The 12,505-nt window shown below is 35.9% G+C and overlaps 1 pseudogene; it reads left to right on the top strand.

Annotated features, from left to right (window-relative positions):
- Positions 1–1,149, top strand: part of LOC149161058 (uncharacterized) — a 47,323-nt pseudogene extending 46,174 nt beyond the window's left edge.
- Positions 1,150–12,505: the final 11,356 nt, after the last annotated feature.

Below are 12,505 nucleotides of genomic sequence, written 5' to 3'. Positions count from 1 at the left end.
TATGTGACTCTTCCTTCAAATAACATAATTTGCATTTTCATTAGGTGGGCAATTCAAGAAAATTTGTGGCATGAGTGCTAATGCATGGTGATTACGATGGCATCAATAAAGGATTTGTGATAACCATGTTGACAATCAAGATATTTGACCCACGATTTTCTGTAACAAATATGCCACATTTAATGATCAAATCAAGATGCAATTAATGGAGATATGATATTGTTGTTAACAGATTTAGTGGAGATTTTGTGGCATGGGCCATGTAAAACATGGTCATATGCCCCATAGTTAAATATTTTCCTCCAGCGATGGTGCAAGAAATCTTGTGAAGAACGTATCATGGGCAGGTTTCTTAGATGGTGTCGTATGGTACAAGGATGTGGAAGAATGGGTGGAACTTCCCAATGGTTGTGTGTGCTACACTGTCAAACGTAGCTTTGTTCAAGCGTTGGAAGAGCTCATGGCCAACTGACAACGATTTGATTATATCCTACTGGAGACAACAGGGCTTGCAAATCCTGGTCCTGTGGCATCTCTGCTTTGGCTAGACGATGAGCTTGAATCTTCTGTTCGTCTGGATTCCATCATCACTGTAGTAGATTCCAAAAATCTCTGCTTATAACTCAGTGAACAGCGGGAGGGTAGTGAACGTCCTGAAGCATATTTTCATATCGCATTTTCGGATGTTGTTCTCCTCAATAAGGTTGATTTGATTGTTGAGAAACACCAAGGCATTGCGCAGTCAGTGGTCCTAGAGGATTTAAAAGGGGAGATTAAGAATATCAATTCATTAGCACACATTATATGTACAGTCCGGTGCCAAGTAGACTTACATGATATCCTTGACTGCAAGGCCTATGATGCGAAGCATGATGTACGTCTAGAAGAATTATTGGCAAAGAGAAATTTACAATCAAATAGCCACAACCATGATAGTGAAGTTAAAACAATGTGTGTGGCAGAGCAAGGATCAATGGCTATTGATCAGGTGAACACATGGATTGAAGAGCTTCTTTGGAAAGAAAGGGCAACATGGAGGTGTACCATTGCAAAGGTGTTCTAAACATCCTCGACTCCAATATGGTTCAGACGGAATTCAACGTTGATTCAGCTTCTTTCAGGAATTTTCCCGCCTCGCATTTACCCTAGTGGCCATTGATTTTTGGTGTTCTTTGCTTTTCACTCTGGCCATTATTGTAGGTTCCTTTTGTTGCACCTCAAAGTTGTGGGGAAGAGTTGGGGTTTTGATTGCTCTAGTTTCTCACTCAGAATTCAATTGTACAATGTTTACATTCGGTTCCAAAGTTGAAGTTTTCCACAACATAAATTCTGAAACTTTTACATAGCAGGTGAAAGTTATGCAGGATTTTACATTCCAGAGTTGGCTTCAACAATTTTACAACACAAAAGGTATTCCCATCAAGAAGCCATTGGTTCTCTGGGTTAACGACGGACCTAGATGTTCTTCGATTGGATATGGAGAAGTTAAGAAGTAGCCAATTGGGTAGGAATATTTCGCTTTCATTGTTTGCAAATTGAATTGTGATCGTAAACAAATTTTGAGGCCATAATTCTAGGAGGGAAGATAGTTTGAAAAGTGCTAGGGTTTTCGAGTGGCATCCATTAATTGACTATAAAAACCCTATTTGTGTTTTGTTCCTTGTCCTCCATTCTCCGGGAGTTGTCCCTGTTTCTTATTTCTAATGCTCCATGGTTGATTCCTCCATCATTTTTTATATTCTTTAGACTTGTCTCATTTTGTCGAAAACACGTTTAGATCAGTCAAATTGAAGGTTTAGTTGCCAAAAATTATTATACTTATTCAATCTCAAAAGAATGAGTATTTAAAAAAAACAACAACAACAAAACAATTAAAAATAAAAAATAAAAAAAATCGGGGAACTTGCCCGCAAAGGCAATAGGTAAAAAAAAATCATTTTATTTTATTTCGTTGCTAGCATTATGTTGGGTCGCCAAATTAACATTCACTTTCACTCTATTTTTCACCTTTATCCTCATTTTGTCACCTCATTCCATCACATTATCATTACATAACCCTACTACATGAGTTCACATTTACATTTTCCAAAGTTATTAAGTTTGTGTATTTAGAGTGAATTTATGATTAGAAGTTAGAGAAATAACATGTATTTGCTTATACCTAAAAGTGGCTTGAGTTTGATGACATGTGTAGATCATTTAGAAGCTTCCAAGGCACCCTTATGTGGCCTCCCAAGATCAAATTCGAATTTCAACTCAAGAGGTGGACCATATTCCAAGGAGAAAGATCATGGAGATCTTGATGTGTCATGGGATTTGTATCTAGTATTTAGGGATAAGTTGAGACAAGTATGGATCTAGTAGATATTTAAGGGATCTACATTTATTGAGTAGATATCCCTAATTCATGTATAAATAAGAGGAGCATCCTTCAAAGGAAGGGGAACAGTTATCAGTTATTCATTAGCATCAAATTTATGATTGTTCATTCAGCATGAATAATATCATTTTCTCCAAAATTATGAGTTATGAGTGTTGTTTGATTCTTTAGGTGTAATAGTTATTCATGTGTGCTCATTGAGGAATGGAAGGATCCCAATACCAAGCTAAGTACACTTTGTTGTAGAGTAATGTTCATAGTTCTGAATATACTAGTTTTAATTCTGGATGTTCATCTTATTTCTTTGATGTAAATACTTGTAGATAATTTTAGTATGAATTCATATTATGGCCATGTTTTGTTGTGTGAATATTGATATCCTTTCAGTAATTAGTTTCGATGTGTAAGGACAACCAGGACTCTTAGAAAAGAGCCTATTCTCTGTGAACTAGCACTGGACGGAATCAAGATTTACTTTCTTATATGATTTCCTATATTAAATTTATATGCTTTCATAGTTACATTTCATCATGTTTTCTTATATGCTTGGAAATGTTATTATAGAAGGAATGTGGAAGGACAACTAGGTCTCTTAAGCAAGAGCCTCTTCTCCGTCTTCTAAAATAGATTAATCTCATTGACCAATCATTTATATGCTTTCATAGAATAGATCTGAATATTTTCTCTTCAAAATAGTTTAGATTTGTAATATGCATTTCCATTCTAAAAAAACTTCTTACAACTGTTTCATCTGAGGTCCCATATATTTTGGTTTGCTTCTAAGTTTACGCAACCCCTGGGTTGACAAATTAAATGACATGGATTTAGCATACAATTAAATCGCCCTACAGAGGGTTTCATATCTTCAGGGTGACTCAAATTCAGTTGTGCTAGACAAAGATCCTATTAAGGAATCCCCTCCAAGTGTGTGAAGTGGTCCTGAATTCATTGAGTCATCCATTTTCTCGACCGTAGTGCGTAGCTATCGAAGAAATAGTCACAGAGTCTTCAATTTTTAAACTCCATAAACATTGGACCTTATGATAAATTAATTTTTTTGAAATTCATAATGCCTTCAGGTGGAAAATCTTCCTTGTGCATTCTGTTAGACAACTTTTAACATTTTCTGGATTGTACAAACATGTGAACAATTTTCCAGTCTTAACAATGCCCATTTGACAAGCTAACTGCATGTTGAGTTGACTTGAATTTATAAAAGAAATGTATAGTCTTGGGTGATTTCTCTAGTTCTTTGATGTTCAAAAATAAAATCCTATGCCCCACCATTTTGTTCAAGGGTTTCAAGCGTTAGTTTTGGTTCCCTGGTTTATTAAAAAGGAAACCCTACACTTAAATATTGTTTTGAATAAGTTTCAAGGGTTTTTCTTTGTTTCTCTAATGTATAAAAGAGAAACATGTGACCAACCATTGTTTTATATATTTTAAAGGGTTTGTTTTGGTTCTTTTTTGTTTAGAAAGGAAAACCATACACCATATTGTTTCTTTGCAAATGATAAATGAAGAATCAATGACTTATGTCATTGAATCTATGCACAAGGTTGACTATTTCCGATTGCATGCATCTCAACATTCAATATGTATTTATTTAGATCACCCCCATTTTTCATTTTTGGTTATTAATTTGATTTGTCATTTGTGTAATATGCCCTGCCTGAAATTTGAATTTGTCTTATACAACCTTCTAGAAGCAATAAAAAGTTGATTAAAATCTTGTGCACTATTGCACAACTTGTACTAATCTTGAATGCAACACATGTAACCTGGTTGTAAATCGATTTTTATAGATGGTTTAAATTATGTAGAGCAAGTTGATTATCTTTATGGTGTAAAATCAAGATTTTAAGAGACATAATGCCAAGATATGTGAAAGAAGGGTGTTAAAAAATAAGAAATGTGATTATTCCCTCAAGTCTTTAGGCTCTTCTAAACCACAATGGTTTCAAATGCTTGATTTCACTTCCTCTTTTCATGACCAATTCTATTATTTTTCAACACAAAGTTTAATGATATTATTGGATGTATTATTTTGCGATAATTTAAAAGTGACATGAGTTGGAAATTACATTAGTAATTATTTTTGCAATGTGTCTCATGTTTTTAATATGATTGCATAAATTAGTCTATATAATATGGGATAGCCAGGCAAGGTCATGGAAAAGGACATGATAAAGGAAACAAGCCTCATAATTTGTGGGAAAATGGGAGAAATAATAAGATAATATTTTATGTACATTAATTGCATATTCTAAGGAATTTCACCAACTTGCTACTATTAGCCATTTATTCCTTGGATCGGCTAATGTGTCTTTGGATCTTTCAATTTTTCATGTGACACCTCATTCTCCTTTGTAACCACATCTTAATGTGGAAGAGATCTCTAAGCAAAACTAAGATTATGATGGATGGAATCCCATTCCCAACCCACCTCATGAACAAGACCAAGGATGGGGTATAATATTTTCTAGTACTACCATTAAGCCAAACTCTTGTGATAGTCATTTTGAATCATCTTCTTTGGGAATGTTAAACCATAAGAAGCCTACTAATACCCCAAATCCTAAGCACATGGCACTAGCTAGGTATTTTCAATCTATTGTTGACCATTATGTTCATCTTACTAATACTACTAGTCCTATCACTCACCATTCTTCTAGTCATGTTGATCATATTCCTGATGACCCTTTAGCTTATTCAATTCCTAATCGAGTTTCTCTTAGATTAGCAAAAATGTGTGATACTGATGAATCCCTCAACCAAGAAAATTTTAGTCTTGCACATACCTCAACAACTACACTGAAAAAAGGAAAAGGTAAGTGAAGAGGAGAGTTTGAGTATAAACATTTCAGTTGGGACTTCTGAAAGTTGAACAACACCTTCAGCAGAAGATCACATTCCTGAGATTCATCATAATTCAACACAATTTTCGTATAAGTTATGATATTTCAGTGGCAGTTAGTTGATGAATTTTGAGCTTTATTTTTCAGTTATATGGGTTATATGTTGATGGTTATATAGTCTAAAAAAGTGGAAAAATGTCCACCAACATATAACCGATATAACTGAAAAATAAACCTCAAAATTCATCAACTAACTGCCACTGAAATATCGTAACTTACACGAAAATTGTGTTGAATTATGATGAATCTCAGGAATGTGATCTTCTGCTGAAGGTATATATATATATATATATATATATATATATATATATATATATATATATTTATTTATTTATTTATTTATATTTGATGCACAAATGATACAAATCATTTGATTAATGTGTTTTTTCTTAGCAATGCATCTGTGGGGGTTACAAGGGGATGGATCATGCAATATGGTAATTTAAATAAATTCTAAAACATAAATTAAAAATGCGAAAATGGAAATAGGATCCTCCCTTCCTAATGAGTCATGTATTGAGCCATCTACTTTCTAAGAAATTGTCATTCTTATTATTTTTATTTTCCTTCTTGTCTTGGAATAATTATTGAGAAAAGTTAAATGATAGTTGTTGAGCATTAGAAAAGGTATGTAACTACCACTTATTTCTTTATCTTTTCCCTTTAATTCATAACTTCTTTACATTCTAATATGGGTATATGATAAAGGAACATGATAAAGTTAATGGGATTTGTGTTTAACGTAAAATGACTAATTATTACCTTTTTCTATGCAAAAAATGAAGAAAATGGAAGATCGCCATTTCGGAGAAAAAGACAAGGAAAAAAAAATTGTTGTCCCTTTGATAGGAAACTGCATCCAGACGAGGCAATCGAGATCGGAGCGCATGGGCCAGGAAAAGGAAAAAGAAATGCCATATCAGCGCAAGAGGACGAAAAGATAACTGAAGATTAAAGATATGGCAAATCCCTCAGGATCCTTGATCCTGAGGAATCGCTACCTCAAGGCTATCTATACTATTGGTATTTCCACCTAACCACTATAAAAAGGGATAGCACCACAAGCCCAAGGGGCGGATTATTGTTGATTTATAGAATTTGTTGTGTAATCTAAACTTTGATCATCGACTCTCTTTAAAGAGCGATCACTGTAACTCTGTTTTTATGATTAATACATAAACTCTGTTGTTGTTCCATTATCTGATTCTGGAGTAATCGCAGCAGTGCGCCCCTGGTGGCTAAGGGCCCAGCCCTAGTGGATCACTTGCTTCTTGTATCATTATTTTCTGACTAAAAGTCATGTGTGGTTTGATTTCCTTTACTTGTTTTATTCAGTAATCTGTTGTTCCTTAACATTTCATTTACTTGCTCTGTTATATTGGATTCGTATTTGAATAGTAATATTATTATTTGTAACTGAAGATGTTATGTTGTTCGTTCTAAAATCATATTGCGTTGTCTAATTCAGACATTGTTGTTCATTTACAGATTGACACTACTGTTCATTTATAGAGTAACATTGTTGTTCATTTACAGATTGACATTACTGTTCATTTACAGAGTAACATTGCTGTTCATTTACAGATTGGTATTATTGTTCATTTAGCTCCGGTTTACCTATAATTGTGATTGTTGTTCATTCGGATTACTGTCCCATTATCATCGCAATTGTTGTTCCCTTATAACTGTGGTTAATACTTATTATGCTAAACTCAGATTACTAATTCCATCATTCTAGATTCATTGTGTGTTTACAATTGATTTAGTTCGTTGTTCAATATTTCGTAGAATTACTTAAGCTTGTTGTTCCATTCTTGGATTGTTGTTCAATTCATTTACTAGTTAAGATTGTTGTTCAATTCCTTTTGGTTACGATTGCTGCTTAATTCATTCCTATAGGTTAAGCTTTGTTGTTCGATCTTTTCAATAGATTAGTTTTTGTTCCTTTTTCTGTTAATTGAATTGTCATTTCAAGTATTTGCTTTGGTGTGAACAGAACAATCTGCAACTGTAGTGAACATTGACTATTGCTGTCTAGTTCCCAGATTGGAGATCTTCTCTTTGATTGATTTTCATTTGCATCAGTTTACAAAGGAAAGAGTTATCATTACTGCATCCTTGACTGATGATTGTTGTAGCTTCTTAAGTGAATGATTTAGTTACAAAGCATTTCAGTTTCTTGCCATTACATTTAGAGTTTGTTTCCAGCATTTGTTTACTTTTGTAAAAGCACTATACTACTAGCATTACCCTTGACAAGTGACCGCCTCAGACTGAGTACACCCTTGAGAGAACAAAACGTACCTGGATTGATAATTAATGTAGGGTAAATAGAGGTTAAAAAGACCCTTTTTATTGCTTAGCATTTTGGCGTTGTTGCCGGGGAAGAGTGTAGCCATTATTTCTTTTGAGAGTAGTGTAAGTACCTGCTAGGAGAGAGTTGGGTTTTAAAAACAGAAGGTAAGAACCTACGTACGAAGCATGTAATAGCCCTGCTCCCCCGCCCTCTTTCCTGCAGATTTGTTGTTATTTTGGGTAGAAAAAAACATTTTATTTGTGTGCATGACTAAGCAAAAAAAGCTTGAAAAGAATCTTAAACCACTACCCAATCCTGATAAAGCTAAGGGTCCAGTGACCCTTGGCCGATCAACCTTTATATACAAAATCCTTAAAAAAGAAAAATCTTAGCCTTCAGTAGGACCTAGAAAAGATGTTTCTAGACAACCTACTAGTTCCCTTCAAGCCACAGAATCACCATCTGTAGCCTTTGCTGAGGTGGACAACCAAACAGAGCAAGATTTTCAAGAAATTGAGAATTCTAGCCAAAAATCATTACAAGAAGGGAACCTTAGTAATCTCCGCGAAGGAAGAGGAGAAATAGGGGAAACTGAAGAACCAAGATCTCCTCTTGGAATAGCTAAGCCATTAAGAAGCCCAGATAAGGGAAGTGCAGTAAAAATCATCCAGAACAAAGTTGAAGAACCTCAAGAGCTAAAATCCCCTGAGACATTAGTTCGGCAAGGAACTCTCATCATCCCAGACAAAAAAAGTGCTATTAAAGCCATCCCTGTTAAGTCCATTCCTGCTCCTTCTATCCAGCCTAAGAATACACTCCTATAAATCCCAGAAGGCTATTGGCACATATTCGACCAAATGGCCCAGAATCAGCAAACCCCCCAAACCTCCACACTGCAATATCCCATTGTAGATACTGCAATTAATGCACCTATGAAGGCAATTCCTCTCCATCACATCCCTACATTCCATGGCCTAACATCGAAAGAACCAGACACATTTTTGTTTGAATTTTATGTGTTGTGCAGGGGGTATGGTTATACCACCGATCCCCAAAAGCTGAAACTATTTCCCTCTACATTAAAAGGAGCTGCTTTACAATGGTTTATGTGGTTAGGTGGAGGTGTTATAAATTATTGGGATCAGATGAAAGGTGCCTTCCTGAAGAAATATCAAGATTATTGTAGGTCTAGAGAGTTAAAGGATGAAATATTTCATATGGTAACTAGACCTAATGAGACATTGGAAGAATATGTTGAGCGTTTTCCGTATAATCTTTAAAGATCTCCTTATGCATCATTACCCTTACCTGAAAATGTATTAAAAACAACATTAATTAAAGGCATGAAGGAACAATGGGTTGAAACACTAAATATTATGGGAAAAGGAGATATTTATCAAGAAAATTTTGCTGACATTATTGATTTATGTATCAGGAGCTCACAGGGCAGCACAAGGCTAAAACCAGCGGAACATGACAGGTTCACAAGGGACAACAAGATCTCTGGAGAAGGAGTAACTCGCACAGAAATCAGAAATTTACTGGAGAATTTCAAAACTGATATATTGGAGACTCTGACAACACAGCTCGATATTATGCAAGTGAAACAGAAACAAGCAGAAGCAGAGCAAAATCTAGCAATATTCTGTCCCAGATGTAGAAAGAAACACATCCACAAAGAGTGCCCACTAGATGTAGTTCAAGTCTACGCTATTTGTACAAAATACCACTCTACGGAGAACTGCCCCACACTTCCTGGTTTGAAAGCAGTATACAAAGAAGCGGAAGAATAACCAAAACCAGTGTACCTACTTAATCAGCGTCGTCAATGGCAGCCGTGACAATCAGGTATGTTCCCTGATCCATCTTCTTCTTTCCAACCTCCACAATATCATGCTCAACAATATAATATAATGTGGCAAAATCAACCTCCCTTCTCAAACTGGTCACAACAACCATTTCCTACATCATCACCATGGCCGAATCAAGCAAGCCAATCTAATTGGCCAAATTTTCCCTATGCTCCACCATATTGGCAAAACAATGCATATCCAACACAATGGTCCCCTCCCACTTCACAGAGTCAAGCCTGGCAGAAAAACTAGCAAAGACTGATGAATCAGCCAGCAGGAACCATTCCACTCCCTCAACCTAGACTGCCAGCACTACAACAAATTCCCCAGTCGAACTTAAGACCGCAACTCCCAGCCCAACCCAACCCGAACCAAAATAACAGACCGGTTCAATCTGTTCAAATAATTGAAACACCATAACTAGAAACCGATCTAAGGGAGTGCAATGACCTTCAATTAAGGTCTGGGCGCATTATAGAAACTGAGGGACATAAAAATATTCAAGTTGAAAATCAGTTAACCGCAGAAAAACCATTACAAGAGGAAGATGTGGTCAACCAACAGACTCATGACCAAGCAACCACATCTTCTCCCCCATTCCCAAAATGATTAATCATACCATGCCCTATAGAACATCCTGACTTTGATATTCTCGGAGAACTAAAAAATTTGTACATAAAAATCCCACTCCTCCAAGCTATCCAAGATATCCCAATATATGCAAAGACCATCAAAGAACTATGTATAAAAAAACCAAGGAGGAGAATAACAAATAACCCAACAGTCCAAGTAGTTGGCACCCTATCTAATATGTTATCAGGAAGAGAAGCACCTGTCAAATATGAAGACCCAGGAAATCCAATAGTGATAGTGCAAATAAATGGAAAAACCTTTTCAAATGCCTTACTTGATTTAGGGGCTGCAATTAATATTTTAACAACTGGGCATTACATCAGTAGAACCAACCTCCACCTTATTAGAACTGGCTGACCGATCAGTAGTTAGGCTAGAAGGTACACTACATGATGTCATGGTATCTGTTGATTCCTAGGAATATCCTGCTGACTTTTTGATAATAAACCCCAAAAACCAACTCGATGGACACCCATTAATTTTAGGCAGACCTTGGCTTGCGACCACTGATGCTTACATTGGCTACCGATAAGGCAGTATGACCATAACTAGAGGGAGTAATATCAAGAATCTAGCCCTATACCCTCCAGCCCAGCCAAGTGTAACAATAATAAAAACTAACAAACATCCTATATCATACCTCACAAAAAACATTAGATCCCCATTAACCATAGAAGATGCCCTCGATTTTAAAGATCAAACAGAGGATGATGTTATTAACAACTTCTTTAACCAAGCTGAATCCAGATCTCGTGTACAATGTCACATGATAGAGGCAAGATTTGACAATGAACTAGAAGAAGATCCTCTAAAAGGCACTCATGATCAAACAATACCCACTACCTCTGTTTCAAACAACAAAACTATAGAGATTGAGCCAGGAAAAACCTTGAACATCAATAATAACCTGACTCTTGAACAAGAAGAAAAGTTGGTCCAACTACTGAGAAAATATAAAGAAGCTTTTGTATGGGATTATTCAGACATGAAGGGAATCGATCCCCAACTATGTACGCACCACATTTATATAGAAAAGAATGCGAGACCCATTCGACAACCCCAACAGAGACTCAACCCTCACCTGAAAGACATTGTGAAAGCTGAATTACAAAAAGATTTGGATGTAAACTTCATTTATCCGATCTCAGATAGCAAGTGGGTCTCTCCGCTAGTAGTGGTGCCAAAGAAAAATGGAAAGTGGAGGATTTTTGTAGATTATAGAGAATTAAACAAAGCAACCCAGAAAGATCACTTTCCCCTTCCATTTATTGATCAAGTATTAGATACATTAGCAGGAAATAAATTCTTTTCTTTCTTGGATGGCTTCAGTGGGTACAATCAGATTCAAATTGCCCCTGAAGACTAGGACAAAACTACTTTTACCTATCCTTGGGGAACGTTTGCCTACAGAGTCCTACCCTTTGGCATATGCAATGCCCCTACCACATTTCAAAGGGTTATCCTTAGCATCTTTTCAGATTTAATAAATGAAGGGCTCGAAGTATACATGGATGATTTCACACCATACGGAGATGATTTCGACCCAGCACTAGACACATTGGAAAAGGTGCTAGAATGATGTATCTCCACCAGGCTCTGTTTGAGCCATGAAAAGTGCTATATGATGATGACTAAAGGACTCATTCTAGGTCATTATATCTCAGCAGCTGGAATATAGGTAGATCTGGCCAAAATTCAAATATTTTTTTTAATACCTACTCCTACCACACAGACACAGGTACGCAGTTTTCTTGGATTTTCTGGTTATTAGAGGAGATTCATAGAACATTTTTCTCAAATAGTTGCACCTCTATACACACTAACAGGAAATGTTGATTTTTTTGGATAGATCAATGCGACTATGCTTTTGAGGATCTGAAAAAGCTTGTGTCAATAGCCCCAGTGCTTAGAAGCCCGAATTGGGACCTGCCATTTCAAATCTCATCAGATGCTTCAGACACAGCTCTTGGAGCAGTCCTTGGGCAAGAAGAAGAAAAAAAACCATATGCAATGTGTTATATTAGCAATAATTTGTCTCCTGCTGAGCTAAACTATACTGTTACTAAAAAAGAATTTTTAGCTATAATACATGCTATAAATAAATTTAGGCATTATATCACTGGATATCCTGTTGTTTTATATACAGATCACTCTACCATAAAATATTTAGAAAATAAACCTATTAAAAATGGTAGAGTAACAAGATGGTTGATTTTGTTGTAGGAATTCGACATCACAATAAAAGATCGACCTGGGAAAGAGAATCATGTAGCTGATTTTCTCTCACGAATGCCGAAGCCAGTGGACACAGTAGCAGTCGAAGATCAATTTCCAGATGAACATTTATTTGCTGTTACTATCAAGACACCCTGGTATGCTAATGTTGCAAATTATTTAGCAGTAGGAAAATTACCAAAGCATCTGA

The sequence above is a fragment of the Pinus tabuliformis genome, chromosome 5_2 (assembly GCF_031772625.1).
Source record: "Pinus tabuliformis cultivar Carrire ecotype Pingquan chromosome 5_2, CPIR1, whole genome shotgun sequence".
Classification (NCBI taxonomy): Eukaryota; Viridiplantae; Streptophyta; class Pinopsida; order Pinales; family Pinaceae; genus Pinus; species Pinus tabuliformis.
Note: the sequence above shows the minus strand (reverse complement) of the source record. Positions and strands in the feature narration are given on the sequence as shown.